At 43.9% G+C, this 13,275-nt stretch overlaps 1 protein-coding gene across 3 annotated transcripts in view; it reads left to right on the top strand.

Annotated features, from left to right (window-relative positions):
• LOC120999547 (gastrula zinc finger protein XlCGF66.1-like) overlaps nt 1-13,275 on the top strand; it is a 107,606-nt gene that overhangs the window by 68,098 nt on the left and 26,233 nt on the right. The window lies entirely within an intron of this gene.

Genomic DNA, 13,275 nt, shown 5'->3' with positions numbered 1-13,275 from the left:
CCTAGCTTGGAATAAGTGCAGGGATGACAGACAGACAAACAACAGAACGTGAATGAGTCAATACCAGAAAAGCTACAAAGTACAAATGGAGCAAGCAGAGAATTGTCAGGAGAAGCCGGGGTCATAAATACCAGGAGAGTGGTGTAGTACCAAAGGAGTCAGCAGAGGATCGTCAGGAGGAGGCCGGGGTCAGAATACCAGGAGAGCAGCAAAGTACACAAGGAGCAGGCAGAGGATCGTCAGGAATTCAGCAGGAGGTAAGTACGCCAGGAAAGACAAAACCACAGGTGGAACCTAAATTAACAGGCAACCTGTAGCCAGCAGGCTGCCTGTATTTATAGTGGGGAGTGAGGGTCATGTGACGTGGCCAGCGTCACATGACCGACAGACCAACCAGTCGAGCACCGAGTGATCAGCTCGGCGCTCAAGGCAGACTTAGGAGCAGGGAGCCACCCAGCTAGTAAAGCCGTCCTGGGAACGAGGTCAAACACAGATCCTCGCTCCCGAAGCTAAGCAGCAGGTCTGCGGCTAATGGGGGACCGAGTGCACCTTCGGAACCCCGTTACAATGTCGCTTATCGATGACGCAAGGGTTGCCATGGAGACGCGGCCGTCTACAAAACAAAGTCATGGATCGTCCGCGTCGCACAGGGCTCCTCACTTCATCAACACTATAGTGGCTCCAGGATAGGTCCTAGTGGGCGGAGGTCCAATCAACTAAGTCATCACACCTCCGATATTTTGAATGTTTTCAGTACCCTCTCATAGGTCACGGGTTCAAATCCCCATGTCCACTTTAACTCTAGTTGTTTAAGGAGAGTTTCTCGATCTCCCCCCCTCCGTAGAGATGGTACCCCATCTATAATCTGAAACCGTAGTTGAGACAAATGATGTCCCAATTTATGGAAATGATCTGGTACTGGGAGATCTAGGGCTTTTTTCAGAATCTTGGACTTATGCTGTGTGATCCTCTTTTTTTATCTCTTGTGTGGTTTCCCCCACATAGAGGAGCCCACACGGGCACTGGAGGATATAAATAACATAAGATGAATTGCAAGTGTAGAACTGCCTAATTTCATACCTTTTTCCTGTATGGGGGTGTGCAAAGGTTTTACCTTTCACCATGTTATTGCAATGGCAACACCCTAGGCAGGGATAACATCCTGTTTGTTTATGTTGTTGTGTATTTGGAGGTTTGTCGGCATGTACCAGCCTGTCTCTAACATTAGGACCTCTTCTATAAGAGAACGGGAGGGTTTTTTAATTCTGGGGTACCCGGAAATGCCTGTGTAAGAAGTGTCCAGTTCTTTCTAATTACCGTGGCCACCTGTCTACTCAGCATTGTGTATCTGGAAACAAAGAGAATTCTATTTTGTGTATTTGACTTATTTGTATTCTTCTCAAGTAGTGTGTCCCTTTCTATCCTACGAGCCCTATCTTGATGTTTATTAGTCAGTTGTGGGGGATAGCCCCTATTGACAAACTTTTTGTTCATTTACTGCAGTCTAGTCTCCACCTTCTCTTCATCACTCACAATTCTACGTACCCGTAAGAATTGACTGTAGGGGAGTGATTTTATCATACCTCGTGGGTGTGAGCTATCATACTGTAGAATGTTATTTTTATCAGTGTTCTTCACATGAATATCTGTACCCAATATTTCGCCCTGTACACACACTAGTGTATCTAGGAACTGTAATTGGGTCATAGAACTGACTCTAGTGAATTTTAGGGCTGGATGGATATTATTCAGATTCTCATTAAATGCCTGTAGTTCAGGTTCCGGACCTGTCCATATAAAAAAGATATCATCTATGTATCTCATCCAGCCCCTCACGTTATTAAAGAAGCTGGATGAATACACAAATAGACTCTCTATATAGGACATGTAGATATTAGCATAAACCGGTGCGGCATTAGACCCCATTGCGGTCCCCCTGGTTTGCAAAAAAAGATTATCCTTGAACTTCAAATAATTGCAGGTCAGTATGATCTCTAATAACGCCAGAATAAAATTCACCGTTATTAGAGATCATACTGACCTGCAATTATTTTAAGTTCAAGGATCAATTTTTTTTGCAAACCAGGGGGACCGCAAAGGGGTCTAATGCCGCACCGGTTTATGCTCGTAGGATAGAAAGGGACAAACTACTTGAGAAGAATACAAATAAGTCAAATGCACAAAATAGAATTCTCTTTGCTTCCAGATACACAATGCTGAGTAGACAGGTGGCCACGGTAATTAGAAAGAACTGGACACTTCTTACACAGGCATTTCGGGATACCCCAGAATTCAAAAACCCTCCCCTGTTTTCTTATAGAAGAGGTCCTAATGTTAGAGACAGGCTGGTACATGCCGACAAACCTCCAAATACACAACAACATAAACAAACAGGATGTTATCCCTGCCTAGGGTGTTGCCATTGCAATGACATGGTAAAAGGTAAAACCTTTGCACACCCCCATACAGGAAAAAGGTATGAAATTAGGCAGTTCTACACTTGCAATTCATCTTATGTTATTTATATCCTCCAGTGCCCGTGTGGGCTCCTCTATGTGGGGGAAACCACACAAGAGATAAAAAAGAGGATCACACAGCATAAGTCCAAGATTCGGAAAAAAGCCCTAGATCTCCCAGTACCAGATCATTTCCATAAATTGGGACATAATTTGTCTCAACTACGGTTTTAGATTATAGATGGGGTACCACCTCTACGGAGGGGGGGGGGGAGATCGAGAAACTCTCCTTAAACAACTAGAGTTAAAGTGGATATATAGGCTTGATACACGTGAACCTAGGGAACTCAATAGGGACTTCAATCTGGGGGTCTTTCTATAAGGGGTCCAAATAGTGTCTCTCCCTCTTCAGTATAGACGAGTTATTTATTGTTTTGTGTAACTAAGTATTGTGCCCAACAAAGCTATTGTTGTGATGATTTTAAGTTCATGGGTGTTCACCAAACACTAATTTTTATTATATTGAATTGTCTCTTTGTAGGGATGACATCGCCGGGGCCCTCCATGATCCGCAACCAACTTCTCTGATGCCTCCATGGTCATATAGCCTAGCGTCTAGTATCCGTGGTGTCCAGGTATGGCTAGTGGGGGGTGAGTCCTATTCTCTGGTCCTTTACCTCTAACAGAAATATTAGTGTGTGAATGGACGGACGTGGTGTGTCACAGGGGCTGCTGTCATTATTTAATGATTGGTCCGTGTGACACCCTTAACGACCGTAAACCCCAATTTAGGATATCTGTCCTATCTGATGGCACAGAGGGGACAGGGCCACCATTTGAAGGGGTAGAATGCTTGGGTATGTAGTATCCTCATAGGGGTGTATGGCTGAAGGAAATCAGTGATCGCCCTGGAGGAACCATATACAATGTCTAGGGCACATGGGGATTTGAACCCGTGACCTATGAGAGGGTACTGAAAACTGCCCCATTCAAAATATCGGAGGTGTGATGACTTAGTTGATTGGACCTCCGCCCACTAGGACCTATCCTGGAGCCACTATAGTGTTGATGAAGTGAGGAGCCCTGTGCGACGCGGACGATCCATGACTTTGTTTTGTAGACGGCCGCGTCATCGATAAGCGACATGTTCGGTGTGCTGCAGTGCCGTGGAGCATAATCTGCTTCCATGGCATCGGCAACAGCTGACGTCACTTGGGGAATTTTCCCCATTGGCTGATGACGGATGAGGGCGCATGCGCTCTGCAGCTTCCGGGACGCCGAGTTCGGCGCACTTTAGAAACTATGCGGACATGGTATAATACCCCGGGGACGCCATCCCAACATAAGAGGTAATATTAACTCATACGATTGTACAATTCACTGGAAGTTTTTGTAATATATTGAGTCGGATCGGAAGTGATCCATATCTATGAATGTATACGATGACGTATGAATATATATGAATAAGGATGTATCACCTCACCTGGGGAGGGTTAATCCCACCCACTGGGCACTATATCAGGCACATGTTTGTTAATTCATTGTATTGCTTGAAAAAGACTGAGGAAGGTCGAAACGTTGCATCACCTTGCTGTTTTTTTTTAATAAAACCACCATTAGATTTTCTACATTGGCGAGTGCTGCAGATTTTTTGCATTTATTTGTCTTGTGGCGGCAGACAGAAAATAATCTGGAAGTGCCCCTCCCGAGACCAGGCTCTGGATCCGCCACTGCCATGAGGATCCATGCGCTCCCTGCTGAGCTGTGCCTCGTGCACAGTGTACCATGGAGCTTACAGTGACAGACCTGGAAAACTTCAGAAACATCCAGGCTGCCATAGTAACCGATTGGAGCCCCGCGATTTCACTGCGATCGGATTTGCTTGCTGCATCTGAGGCGTTAAATGATGGGGGCGGCGTGATTGTTGTTCACCATCATTTCAGCCGGCACATGCCGCGTATGGAGTGGGGTCACTGCAGCAGCGCGCTCCATACTATGAACAGCATTTCTTGACAAGTTAATTCTATGTGTCTGAATCTAATTTTTTAAACCTTCAGTCATCTCTAATAATCACACATCGTAGAGCCTGACTCCTCCCACATAGGATCACATGGTCATGACATCATCACAGGTCCTTTACCTCCTTTAGGAGAACAGTCTAAAATATGACTCCTCCCACACAAGATCACATGGTCATGACATCATCACAGGTCTTTTACCTCTTCCAGCAGTGGAGCCTGACTCCGCCCACACAGGATCACCTTGGTGACGGAATGTGACTGTGAGATCGGTGATGGTGAGAAGTAAGTGTCCTGTGTGCTGGGATTGCGGGGCGTCCTCTCCATGTTCTGTGCGGTCTCCTGTGCGGGTCAGGATTAGGGACAGGTTTACAGTCAGGGAGGTTTTTAGAACAACTTGGGGGCGGGGCTCCATCCTCTCAGAAGCCCATACATTCTAGGTGGGTACATGTTGTGTCCAGCAGGGCAGGTAGGTGTGTAGTCACCGCCAGTGTCTGTCAGGATTACTGGGGCAGAGGGGGCATTAACCCCTTCACCGCCAGCTCTCTCGGCCAGGCACAGTCAGCCTCCGCCAGCACTCAGCCCACTAGGCACTAGGCTAGCCCAGGGACTGACTAAGGGGCAGGAGCAGCACCTGGGTCTATCTGAGTGTAATCTGTATGTACAGGTGTATACATAGTCATCCTCCTGTGTATTATAGTATAGACTATGCTGGTATAACCTGGGTATATCTGAGTGTCATCTATATGTACAGGTATATACATAGTCATCCTCCTGTGTATTATAGTATATACTATGCTGGTATAACCTGGGTCTATCTGAGTGTAATCTATATGTACAGGTGTATACATAGTCATCCTCCTGTGTATTATAGTATATACTGTGCTGGTATAACCTGGGTCTATCTGAGTGTAATCTGTATGTACAGGTGTATACATAGTCATCCTCCTGTGTATTATAGTATATACTATGCTGGTATAACCTGGGTCTATCTGAGTGTAATCTATATGTACAGGTATATACATAGTCATCCTCCTGTGTATTATAGTATAGACTATGCTGGTATAACCTGGGTATATCTGAGTGTCATCTGTATATACAGGTATATACATAGTCATCCTCCTGTGTATTATAGTATATACTGTGCTGGTATAACCTGGGTATATCTGAGTGTAATCTATATGTACAGGTATATACATAGTCATCCTCCTGTGTATTATAGTATAGACTATGCTGGTATAACCTGGGTATATCTGAGTGTCATCTATATGTACAGGTATATACATAGTCATCCTCCTGTGTATTATAGTATATACTATGCTGGTATAACCTGGGTCTATCTGAGTGTAATCTATATGTACAGGTGTATACATAGTCATCCTCCTGTGTATTATAGTATATACTGTGCTGGTATAACCTGGGTCTATCTGAGTGTAATCTGTATGTACAGGTGTATACATAGTCATCCTCCTGTGTATTATAGTATATACTATGCTGGTATAACCTGGGTCTATCTGAGTGTAATCTATATGTACAGGTATATACATAGTCATCCTCCTGTGTATTATAGTATAGACTATGCTGGTATAACCTGGGTATATCTGAGTGTCATCTGTATATACAGGTATATACATAGTCATCCTCCTGTGTATTATAGTATATACTGTGCTGGTATAACCTGGGTATATCTGAGTGTAATCTATATGTACAGGTATATACATAGTCATCCTCCTGTGTATTATAGTATATACTGTGCTGGTATAACCTGGGTATATCTGAGTGTAATCTGTATGTACAGGTGTATACATAGTCATCCTCCTGTGTATTATAGTATAGACTATGCTGGTATAACCTGGGTATATCTGAGTGTAATCTATATGTACAGGTATATACATAGTCATCTCCTGTGTATTATAGTATATACTATGCTGGTATAACCTGGGTCTATCTGAGTGTAATCTATATGTACAGGTGTATACATAGTCATCCTCCTGTGTATTATAGTATATACTATGCTGGTATAACCTGGGTCTATCTGAGTGTAATCTATATGTACAGGTATATACATAGTCATCCTCCTGTGTATTATAGTATATACTATGCTGGTATAACCTGGGTCTATCTGAGTGTAATCTATATGTACAGGTATATACATAGTCATCCTCCTGTGTATTATAGTATATACTATGCTGGTATAACCTGGGTCTATCTGAGTGTAATCTATATGTACAGGTATATACATAGTCATCCTCCTGTGTATTATAGTATATACTATGCTGGTATAACCTGGGTCTATCTGAGTGTAATCTATATGTACAGGTGTATACATAGTCATCCTCCTGTGTATTATAGTATATACTATGCTGGTATAACCTGGCTCTATCTGAGTGTAATCTATATGTACAGGTGTATACATAGTCATCTTCCTGTGTATTATAGTATATACTATGCTGGTATAACCTGGGTATATCTGAGTGTAATCTATATGTACAGGTGTATACATAGTCATCCTCCTGTGTATTATAGTATAGACTATGCTGGTATAACCTGGGTCTATCTGAGTGTAATCTATATGTACAGGTATATACATAGTCATCCTCCTGTGTATTATAGTATAGACTATGCTGGTATAACCTGGGTCTATCTGAGTGTAATCTATATGTACAGGTGTATACATAGTCATCCTCCTGTGTATTATATTATATACTGTGCTGGTATAACCTGGGTCTATCTGAGTGTAATCTATATGTACAGGTATATACATAGTCATCCTCCTGTGTATTATATTATATACTATGCTGGTATAACCTGGGTCTATCTGAGTGTAATCTATATGTACAGGTGTATACATAGTCATCCTCCTGTGTATTATAGTATATACTATGCCGGTATAACCTGGGTCTATCTGAGTGTAATCTATATGTACAGGTGTATACATAGTCATCCTCCTGTGTATTATAGTATATACTATGCTGGTATAACCTGGGTCTATCTGAGTGTAATCTATATGTACAGGTGTATACATAGTCATCCTCCTGTGTATTATAGTATAGACTGTGCTGGTATAACCTGGGTCTATCTGAGTGTAATCTATATGTACAGGTATATACATAGTCATCCTCCTGTGTATTATAGTATATACTATGCTGGTATAACCTGGGTCTATCTGAGTGTAATCTATATGTACAGGTGTATACATAGTCATCCTCCTGTGTATTATAGTATATACTATGCTGGTATAACCTGGGTCTATCTGAGTGTAATCTATATGTACAGGTGTATACATAGTCATCCTCCTGTGTATTATAGTATAGACTGTGCTGGTATAACCTGGGTCTATCTGAGTGTAATCTATATGTACAGGTATATACATAGTCATCCTCCTGTGTATTATAGTATATACTGTGCTGGTATAACCTGGGTATATCTGAGTGTAATCTATATGTACAGGTATATACATAGTCATCTTCCTGTGTATTATAGTATATACTATGCTGGTATAACCTGGGTCTATCTGAGTGTAATCTATATGTACAGGTATATACATAGTCATCCTCCTGTGTATTATAGTATAGACTATGCTGGTATAACCTGGGTCTATCTGAGTGTAATCTATATGTACAGGTGTATACATAGTCATCCTCCTGTGTATTATAGTATATACTATGCTGGTATAACCTGGGTATATCTGAGTGTCATCTATATGTACAGGTATATACATAGTCATCCTCCTGTGTATTATGGTATATACTATGCTGGTATAACCTGGGTATCTTCTGTATATACATGGAGGACATAATCAAAGCTTTTGTGGAAACCCAAACTGTCCTGTATTTCGCTCGCGCTCCGGTTTTCCGTGTGTAATCCACAGCTGATTCCATACGGTTTTCCATGTAGAGAAGCCCAGCCTGAGTGTAATCCAGAACCAGCAGTGGATGAGATTAGACCGATCTCCTCTATATTGGGCTCTTTTCTCTATGTGGATATTGACCGGCCGTGCAGATTTATAAATTCTTACCATGTCAGTTTTTGGTGGTTTTTTTCCGTTCCCCAGAGGCAGTTATAGGTGTTGTCGGCCGTTTATATTGATAAGCGGTTGTCAGGATCGGTCATCAGTATCTGATCGGCGGGAACTGATACCTGGCAGCCCCGACTATCAGCGGTTGGAAGAGGAGACGATGCTCCAGTGTGAGCGCCGCTTCCTCGTCAGTACACCGCACGTTGTCTCCTGTGGAGCGGTGGCATAGTGTAATTACTGCTACAAGTATGTATTGTAGTATCGGGCATGCTGTAGTATTGAAGTATTATGTGCCACTGTCCCTGGTACAACGTCCTCCTTTATGGGGTTGTGGAAGTGACCGCCCGACGCGTGACTGAGAATTACTAAAAGCTCATTCCCTTTGCTGGTTCTGTACAACGCTGCAGATTTACCGCACAGAAATCCGCAAAGTAAATCTGCAGCTGACCAGTCACGTGTGAACCCCGCCTTATACTGCACTGCAGCCGTTCTCTATGTGCTATATGGCGGAATTATTTCTATACTGTGCGATGGACGCAGCTGAAGGTTTCTTATTCATTAGTTTCTTATTATCATAATTTGTTTTGTTAATGAATTATGAGAACTTTTCCCAGTAATAAAATAAATTGCACTGAGCGGAAATCGGCTGAACGCGGTATGACCACAGAAATGACTGGCACATGGCATCAAAGTGGGTAGGAGTGTGATTTAAAGGGTTAAATGACTTTGTGCCCCTGACCAGCATACATGTTTGTATAATATGGCTGCATTCCTAAGGAAAATTATATTTTAACCCCTTCTCGCCCAGTGGCGTACATGTAGGGCGCAGCATGACGTAACGTGCCATACAGCTACGTTCCGGTGATCGGGCAGGTGAACTGCGATAGAGGGGAGGAGGCTTCGCTGAGTAACGCTGGGGGGGGGGGGGGGGGGGGTCACTTTGAGCAGCAAACACCACCCCTGACACATTGCAAACCCTGTTTCCATATGGTGTAAACTTCATTTTTGGAACATTGCAGCTACAGAAGGGGCAGAAAAAGGTCCCGTGTGTTATCTGTGTGTGACCTACAAGGCGGTATAACAGCGAGACAGGACTGAGGCTGGTGACAGACGGCCTGTAAGAGTTAGGAAACCGTCACCAGTCTACTCTAGAATTGGTATTTATTCTATACATAAATAGCAAATCTACACAATTTAAAATTTCTAACGTTTATGCAATTTAATAACGCATGTTTTCTGTCATATTTAAAATATAACTCGGCCAAAATGGCGCATTATCAGCGCTCTGCATCTCCAGTATTACATTGGCCGATCAGCACCACGATTATCAGCACAATGTTCTGCTGATGGATCCAGGGCCCACATAGGAGATAACAGAGCAGGAATATCTGCTGGGATAGTGCTGAGGGGGCAAACAATCCAGGATACACAGAGCCCTGATAAACGTGATATAGACTGATATGAAGCAAATACACTGACTCCCTGATCACTGCACCAGCAGGCTCTGGCTGAGCACCAAACACAGGGAGAACACAGGAGAGTTTGGCCTCGTACGTCATCATACCTCTCGGAGTCCTGACACCGGATTGTGACCTCTTGTCCGGCAGTCACCTCCTCACCTCTCATGTCGGCAGCCGGTTCCGCAGTCAGAAGAATGCCGCCACGCTGCACTGTAAGTGATCCCATTAGCCCGGTGCAGGGATCAGAGCTCTGCTGTCCGTCCGCCGCTCCTTATCAGCTTGTCCCCGGACATCAGTGCCTCCTCACCGGCTGCTCTCCCGTCTCCATGGATCTTTCCTCGGCCAGACACTACTCAGCCTACACAGTCAGGGATCTGGAGCGGCATGGAGAAGCAGCGCGCCGAAATTGGCCAATGAGCAGCCTCCCTCCCTAATAAAAAGCTCCTTCCTCGCGGCCTACCCTACACCTGCCAGTAAGGAGCTTTGCTATTGGACGCTTTGGGTAACAGCAGTATTAATGTGCTGCCCATGGGATTCACAGGGTGCAATGCGCTGGTTAACTACATGAAAAGCCTTAATGTATATTCATACGCAACAGCCTTTTTTCAAAGCTTAAAATGTCCTAATCCGGCGTCTATGCCGCTTGTACAGACGTTATTGCGACCTCTGATCAGAACCATCTCCCTGTGACCTTCCGGTATGGAGCTATGAGCCATAATGGGTTTTGTGGATCTTTGGCTACTAGGACCAGGGAGGGGGATGGGGATCCTCCCGGGGAGTGATGGGCGCGACCCACTAAGGATTACACTGCCTGTGCAGGGCAGCGGCCATGGACTTTCTCTAAAGGGGGTTACATCGTGTAATGTGTTTGGAGGGACCGTGGACAACCTGCTGATGTCACTGCTCCCGTGTGGCTATAGCATTCATCATCATAAGGCCTCATGCACACGACTGTATGTATTTTGCAGTCTGCAAACCACGGATCCGCAAAAAACGGAAGCCGTGTGCCTTCCGCAATTAACGGAACGGGCGGCCCATTGTAGAAATGCCTATTCTTGTCTGCAAAACGCACAAGAATAGGACATGTTCTATTTTTTTTGCGGGGCCACGGAACGGAGCAATGGATGCGGTCAGCACACGGAGTGCTGTCCGCATCTTTTGCAGCCCCATTAAAGTGAATGGGTCCGCATCCGAGACGCAAAAACGGCGGCTTGGATGCGGACCCGAAAAACGGTTGTGTGCCTGAGGCCTTACACAAAGGATTACTCATCTACCCGGTAACTGACTTTTCATCTGTTTAACTCTGTTTGTACCATATCATCTGTATTTGCACATCTGACCATTGTATATATCTGTGTGTATATAGTGTTGTGTCTAGTGCGCCCTTAAGGCAGGTAAATATATAAATTAATCTTGCGCTGTTCTGTATCTCGATCACGAATCCCCATGTCCGTGTTTCAGCATAACGCTATAAGCTACCTGGGGTTGGTTCCGACCCGATCTAATCCCGTTAAGGGACCGGGCTTATATCTAACAAGGAACTGGGGGCAGTCTACCGGGCTGGCCGAGCTCTGCTTCATTGGGGCAGTGAAAAGGCTCTCTCAGCTTGTCAGGGTTGTGAGCGAGTGTTGTGTCACACCGAAGGTTGCTTGGACCACCCTCTCTCACTCCCCGTGCCTCCCTGCACCCGTGCGGACAGGAGGTATCTGTGTAAACTGTGCCAAGCTGACCTTATTTTGGTCAGTGACAAAACCGTACCACGTCATTCCGATGTATGGTGTTGGTGGGCGGGGCTTCGAGGTGCGGTATCGTCAAATATTGGTGTCACTTTTTGTTTTTACTGTAGGGGGTGCATCAGGGGGACTTGAAATGTTACATGGCAACTTAAAATTGTCCCTTTGAAACCTGCCTTTCAAAATTTTTATGTTGCTCCTTCCCCTTTGTGCCCTGCCGGGTGCCCGTACAGCAGTTTATGACCACATAAAAAATGTTGAGGTTTATTTTGCTGGTAACACTTGCTGTATTGCAGGAAAAATGGATTAATATAAAAAATCTTCAAAAAATAATGAAATTTTGAAATTACCTTCATTTTCTTTTAAACAGTTGTGGAACACCTCAAGGGTTAGCAAAGTTTGTAACATCAGTTTTGAATAATTTGAGGGGTTTAGTTTCTAAAATGGGGTCATTTATGGGTGGTTTCTACTATGTAAGCCCCTCAAAATCACTTTATAACTGAATTGGTGCTTTAAAAAAGCTATTTTGGAAATTTTATTTGGAAACCTTCTTCTAACGTTCTAAAAAAATAAAATGACATTTACAAAATGATGCCAAAATAAAGTAGACATATGGAGAATGTTGACTGATAACTATTTTACAAGTTTTTCTTTTTATTAAGTAGAGAATTTCAAATTTAGAAAATTTTGAATTTTTTAAAATTTTCTGCAAAAAATATTGACCCAATTTTGCCGCAAACATGAAGTACAATGTTTCAGCAGAAAACAATCTCAGAATCAGTTAGATATGTAAAACTATTCCAAAGTTATTACCACCACGTGATTTGCAAAAATAGGCCTGGGCAGGAAGATGGAATCTGGCCTGGTGCAGGAAGGGTTAATATAGCCAAATAAGCCTCTGGGAGCAACGGGGGTGTTGCCCTTACACCTAGAGGCTCCTCCTTTCTGCACCCGCCACGCCCTTTTCACTTTCATTGACAGGTCAGGTGTGATTACGTCTTCACTGCCTGGTCCTGTCAATCAAAGTGAAAAGGGCGTGGCAGGTGCAGAAAGGAGGAGCCTCTAGGTAAAAAGGCAACACCCCCGTTACTCCTGGAGGTTCATTTGCATATAATATAAACCTAATTATCTCAGCAGTGCGGGCACATATCAACATGGGACCAACACAGATGCCTTCAGCTGCCAAGCGCACATGTACCAGGTCAGCCGGTGTCACAGGTACCAATCTGCTGACAGATGCCCTTTATTCTTGTGATTCCAACTGATAGGACGAGGGCAGTCTGAGCTCTAGATCTATGAAGTGATCCACCAGATTACAGCTTTAGGCTACTTTCATACCAGCGTTTTCAGTTCCGCTATTGAGATCCGTCATAGGATGAAAACGCTTCAGTTTTGTCTCCATTCACTGCAAGCAGCGTTATTCTGTCCACAATGTGGTTGCGGAGCAAGACGGATCCGTCCTGACACACATTGTAAATCAATGGGGACGGATCCATCCTGACACAATAGAACACTGATCCGCCCCCCATTGACTTTCAATAGTGTTCATGATGGATCCGCCTTGGGTATAGAAGACATAATACAACCGGA

The sequence above is a fragment of the Bufo bufo genome, chromosome 4, assembly GCF_905171765.1.
Source record: "Bufo bufo chromosome 4, aBufBuf1.1, whole genome shotgun sequence".
Lineage (NCBI taxonomy): Eukaryota > Metazoa > Chordata > Amphibia > Anura > Bufonidae > Bufo > Bufo bufo.
Note: the sequence above shows the minus strand (reverse complement) of the source record. Positions and strands in the feature narration are given on the sequence as shown.